This window comes from Triticum dicoccoides, chromosome 3B (genome assembly GCF_002162155.2).
Source record: "Triticum dicoccoides isolate Atlit2015 ecotype Zavitan chromosome 3B, WEW_v2.0, whole genome shotgun sequence".
Taxonomy (NCBI): Eukaryota; Viridiplantae; Streptophyta; class Magnoliopsida; order Poales; family Poaceae; genus Triticum; species Triticum dicoccoides.
Window position 1 is genome coordinate 50,990,722 of NC_041385.1, and position 6,271 is coordinate 50,996,992.

Sequence of the window (6,271 nt, forward strand, 5' to 3'; positions counted from 1 at the left end):
AGGACTTTGAGCAAAGAATGATTTCCCGCAGTCAAAAAAAATATAGGAGTTCAAATTAAAATAATGGTGTAGTCCAAAGTTTTAAAAAATCCGAAATTTAACATTTGAAAATTAATAAAACCTAAAAGTTCAGTTTAGAATAACAAATCATTTGATTTTCACCGTATAAAAAACCCGAGAAGTTCAAATTTTAAAACACAGATTTTCCTTGCTGCTAAACAAATAAAAATCGAGAAGTTCAAATAAAATAACGAAGTGTACGAAAAAATCAAATTATTTCCGTTTCTAGGAAAAATAAAAGTAGGAAATTTGAATTTTAAAATTTTTGTTTCATGCTTATTTGAAACAATTTTTTTCTAAGAATAAGACTAAGAAGTTCTGATTAAAATAGCAGAGAAGTTAGAAGTGTATAAAAAGCTCATATTTTTTCTCGTTACTAAATAATAAAATAAAGAACTTAAAATTAAAATAAAGGAACAACTAAAAAAGTGTTAAAAAGTGTTGATGTTTATTAAAAACACAATGGTTCAAATTTAAATAATAGGGAAGTTCAAATGTTTATTACAAAATAAAGAAGGTCAAATTAAAGAAACATAGCAGTTCATTTATTATAGAAAAAGGGTTTTCCCTTTTCTAATAAAAATTAGAAGTTCAAATTTAAAGAACAGAGAAGTTTAATATTTATTAAAAAACCAAGAAGGTCAAACTAAAAAACTAGAGCATTTCAAATTTGAATAACGAGTCGATTCAATAATTATTTAAAAACTAGGATTTTTTTTGTTACTAAGGAAATAAACTAAGAAGCCCAAATTGCAAAAATGGAGGATTTCGATATTTCTAAAAAAAACCGAGATTCTCCTTGTTACTGAAGAAATAAGAAAAAGAAGTTCAAAGTAAAAAGTCGGAAGTAGTATGGTGTATACGGAAAGGCCTAAGATTCTATTTTTTCTAGGAAAAATAAAAGTATGAAGTTCAATTTTTTAAAGGATAAAACCAATAAGTTCTATTCAAAATAATGAAGAAGTTTGTTTCTAAAAAAACTCCAATTTTCGCATTTCTGAAAAACACAAAGAATTTCAAATAAAAAAGGTAGAGCTATTCGAGGTTTATAAAAAACTCAGATTTTTTTCGTTACTAAAGCGAAGCAGAGAGAAGTTCAAATTCATAATTGCTAGAAGTTCACGTACTGCATAGTGTGTGTTTTCATATGAGAAAATAAAATAAAAAGTTAAAGTACAGAAATTTAGTTGCAAGAAGTTTAGGTGCCCGGCACAGGAAAGTTCAAAACTTCTTGTGAGATACGTAATCGGCACGGTATATCATTTGTGCAACTCCGATGAACGGGTGAGAAATCGAACAAAAATACGTGGTAGAAGTTCAAAGTGAAAACAGCGGGAAGTTCGATGATTATAGAAACTCAGATTTTCCTCGTTATTAAACAATGGAAACAAGAAGTTCAAAAAATACAATAACAAGAAGTTCAACTTTTAAAAATATAGCGCTTCAAAATTTCATAAAAAAGATTAACAAAAAACCAGGAAGTTCATATTAAAAACACGGAGAAGTTCGATGATTATAGAAAACTCAATTTTTTCCTCATTATTAAAGAATGGAAACAAGAAGTTAAAAAATAAAATAACAAGAAGTTCAAGTTTTTAAAATAGAGCGCTTAACCGAGAGATTTTGTATTAAAAATTCAGATTAAAATTCAGATTAAAATTCAGATTAAAATTCATAAAGTTTAGATATTTTCACATAACCGAGAGAAGTTCAGATTGATAACTGTCAGAAGTTCGCGTACTATACGGTGTGCATTTTGTATTAAAAATAATAAAAAAGCAAATACTAAAAGTTTTGTTGTTATAAGTTCAAGTCCTCGGTCGGAAAGGGTTAAAAAAATTATTGTGAGAGAGATTTATACAAAAGGAATATCAATTGTGTAATATTAATGAATGAATGACAAAAATTACAAATGAAAATATGTCACAGTAGTTCAACGTGAAAACAGCAGGAATTTCAACTACTACACTGAATGAATTTCAGATGAAATTTTTTTAAAACCGTCGCGAGTATGAAAAAATGATCAACACGGAAAAGTTGCGTGTTTATAAAAGCTTTCCATCTGGATATCAATTGCTCAGTTCTGGTGAGTGAATGGAGAGCTACGAGAAAAAAACACGTGAAAAACGGAGTGAAGTTCAGGTAGACATACCGAGATGTTCAAGTTCTTCACGCGGTGCATTTTCGGAGAATCTGTTTCGTGACAAAGGCAAAATGCATGATCTCGCTATTTTCAAAATTACTTGAAAACAGCTAGAAATCAGAGAAAACCATCAACATGAAAAAGTTTCGCATTTTCCGTAGCTTTTCAAGGATATATTATTTGCCCCATTCCGATAAAGTTTGTAGAAATTACGGCCAAAAAACGTTTTTAGCCATTTTTAATATTGACTTAAAACCATAAGGAATTGGGAGAAACAATAGATACATAAAAGTTTCGCATTTCCTCAAGCTTTCCAACGCCATATCATTTGCTGCATTCGGACGTATTGTTCAAAATAAGCTTGAAAATACAAATTCGGTGGAACTTGTATTATTTTCTAAATTACTTCAAAACCATTCAAAATTACAAAGCACTTTAAACATGAAAAAGTAGCGCATTTTCGTAACCTTTCCAACGTCATATCATTTGCCTCAATTGGATTAGCCGTTTAGAAATGCCATCGAAAATATGAACTCAACTATTGGGTTTGCGAAATTTAATGATTTTCCAAATTACTTTTTAACCATAGAGAATTACAGAAAACTATCAACATGTGGAAGAAGCGGTTTTGCAGCAACTTTCCAACGCCCTATAATTTGCCTCATTCCGATTAACGGTTTAGAGATGCGATCAAAAATACGATTCACGTTTTTTCTTTCAAGAAAAAACGGTTTTCAAAACTACTATTAAACCGCTTGTATTTTGCCAAAAATTTAACTTGGGTCATGATAGTTGTGTCCATAGATTTCCAACCGTATATCGCAAGCCCCATTTGGACACTTTTTAGCTGAAATTCAACCTAATACTCGGGGAAGGTCAGGTTATGTAACTCAGGAAGTTCAGGTTGTGATCAGAATATTATTCTGATCCCCTGATGAATATATATATATATATATATATATATATATATATATATATATATATATATATATATATATATATATATAGAAAGTCTATTTAATACCCTGGGTGAGGAATAAGTAATTCTTCACCCTGGTCAGTCGACCACTGTTTGGTTCAACCCAGCACAAACCGATGTAAAATTATAGCCAAAATTTGATTGTGCCGCCGTAATTTTATGTTGACGCTGGAAGGTCGCGGGGATTAGGAGCTAGCCCACCCACCCCATACATTTTCTTCAATTAATTAGTAGATAGGAGCGGTTTCGTCTGACCGCCGACAAGCGGGCGGTGATTGGCGGAGGGCTCGACGGCGAGGTGGTCCGCAGAGAATTCTCATCGGATGATTCCCTCGCTCCCCTGTCCATCACTCCCATCTCCCCCTTTCCTCTTGTGCGACTGGGAGGCCGACAGCGGCGGCGGGGACAGAGCATACAACGATTCTGCGCCGGCGACCAATCCCAAATGACCCAGCCAGATTTACTATGTCCTCGACAGCCGGGTAAGGCACATGTTCTCCACTTTTCTCACGCTCCCTCCCTTCATCTCTCTGTTTCCCGTCCGTCCCCTGCTGACCCTGCTAGATCTGAATGATTGCCTTGCAGGGATGAAGGTCATGCTCGCGGCTCGCCGCCGTATGTCCAGGAGCAATGCCACGTCCGCCTACAATTCCATCCAGGCTCGCTAATCTGCATCCATGTTTCTTTTCTGTTCTCTTCCCAATCTGACCTGTTCACATAATTTTATACGGCCATATTTTAGATAGGCTCTTGATGAGTGCACCATGTATCCATGGTTGCAAAATGATTCCTGAGATTTCCTTGGTAAAATTTCTGGAATATTTTAGTTGTACATAAATTGGTTGTGCCATCATAACCATTTGTTTATTCGCTAGTATAAAAATACCAAAGTGAATTCTCTATACATACATACAAGAAGCACCTCTTTAATTAGTAATTTGCTGGTAGAATCATCGATCTGTTATTACTTGACATAAGAAAGCTATTACAAATGCTATAGGCAATTGCGTGGAAATTGATCTGCGAAATTGTTGTCGAGATAGGTAATCAAATACTTGAGAACAGTTGCTCTTTAAGATTTCCTGAGCTTTACTCTGGGTGCTCAAGTGAAGCAATTACTTCTCACTGAAGGGTCTGTTTCTTTACTGGACTGGTCATGTTGTTCCTATTTTCTCTTTTATTCAGATATACCTTGGATTTCTAAATAAGAAAGAGGTATGCTGAACAAGATTCAGGTCGTGCTAAGACATCAACAATCTATGCCGACAAGCCTCCACTATCTATTGCAGAAATGAAGAACCGTACGTGTTGATTGCTTATCCTGAATATGATTTGGGGCGAATAAGGCCCGACTAGCTTCTAAATCTGCTGAACTGTACTGATCATGGTGTCATGGTGTGAAACTAATTTTTCTTTTGCTCTTCTAAAGGCCATCTCACCTTCGCAATGATTCATATTTTGCCAGAGGAGATGGCTCAGTTGGAAATTATGTTCTGCTTCTTGATTCTTATGCTAATTCTCTGTCTGTTTGTAGGATGGCTGGTGATGTTCAGAATAATAAGGGAAGTGCCTTAAACCTGAATATCAAATGAAAAGTTGAGCTGCACGTTGGGGTCTGTATCCTTGCCGTGGTGGCTTGTTACTGATACAGTCTTTTATATTTGAATGCCCGCTACTCTCGCACATATACATATCTTTCATTATAGATGCAAATTTGGAGCCACTTAAATTTGCTTGCCTGCCGTTTTACTTAGCAATCTGCAAGAAAAAGAAAGGCACCATAGATTGTTTGGCAATAATGATCGACATAAATTAGCAGTCTATATATTTATTAAATTCTGAATTACTTGTCCTCGTGTCTTTAGTGATATGGTTGCTTTGCCTTATAATCAAATTTTCATTTAGTAATGGTGAGTACAGTAGACTGTTTAAGCAACTAAGCAACTCAAGTCCCATGGTGACTACAAATCATGAGTGGCCGCTGCACTAGTCTCGTATGTTGGTGTGAATAGCCATATTTGAATGGATAGTTCTACAAGATAGGAAAATAGTTTAGTGTGCATTGAAACAATAGTTACAGAGTTTTGCCTTTTTGTTTTGTTTCTGTGTACTTTTGATTCATACCTGCAACATCGTATTATTGGTTCATGTGATTCTGATGAATTTGGTACATGCAAAATCCCTCTGCGATATCTTTGATTTCGACATTGTTACCAGTTTAGGGTATTGAAATCCTGTTAATCCTTAAGTGTTATATGTGCTTGTGTGTTGGTGTCCTCTACATGTTTGTTCTTATACTTACGAGAACTGAAAATATTCTGTTTTTCAGGTATCCGTTCAAGTGGTTGATGGCTAATGTATGATGGATAAAGAGTAGCGTCTTGGTATTTATGGTATGTACGTGTAGTTTTAAATTGAAATTTCAAAACATCTTTTACAAATAACCAGTAGCAAAATCCAGGTTGTGAGAAGAAAAGTGGACCTCAATGCTACCGTACAATTAATAGGATACTATGTTGCTTCCAGCCCGTGGATAAGAATGTTTTAGTCGTTGGGGTCCTAGAGAGATTGGTGAACAGATGAAGCTGATGGGAGATCTCTGGTCACCTGCAAGTTAAGCTAATTTAAGATCAAGTTCGACAGTTACTTAGTTTCAAGTTCAGCAGTACCGCAGTAGTTAGTATTCAAGTTCAGCAGCAATTTTGTAATATTGATTTCTGAAATTTTCATGCTGCTGGTTAGTTACTGCTAAGTGGCATTCAATTGTATCAGGACGAATTTCATTTGTAATCTCAAGGCTGGAATTTGTTTTAGTGAGATATTTCCTGAAACCACTACATGGAATATATTTATGACACCACATTGTTACTCCGTGGTTACCAAGAATGCCTTGTGTACAGAATGAATTAATGGCCTATGTTTCTTATGTTTACCAAAAATGCCTCGTGCAGAATTGACATAGCGCTAGTGCTTGCCTATGTTAGTTAAATCAATTAGGAGTAACATATTTCCGTGCTACAGCCGGTGTACTCAGTCCAATAGAAATAGTAGTAGATCAAGACGTAAAATACCTGGAATAGAGGAATGCA

General features: G+C 34.8%; 1 long non-coding RNA gene across 1 annotated transcript; it reads left to right on the forward strand.

Annotated features, from left to right (window-relative positions):
* Positions 1 to 3,820: 3,820 nt before the first annotated feature.
* LOC119280729 lies at positions 3,821 to 5,732 on the forward strand. Its single transcript, XR_005138164.1, has 4 exons — positions 3,821 to 4,483; positions 4,717 to 4,795; positions 5,512 to 5,575; positions 5,644 to 5,732. It is a non-coding gene; the product is annotated as an uncharacterized LOC119280729 (long non-coding RNA).
* The last annotated feature ends 539 nt before the right edge of the window (positions 5,733 to 6,271 follow it).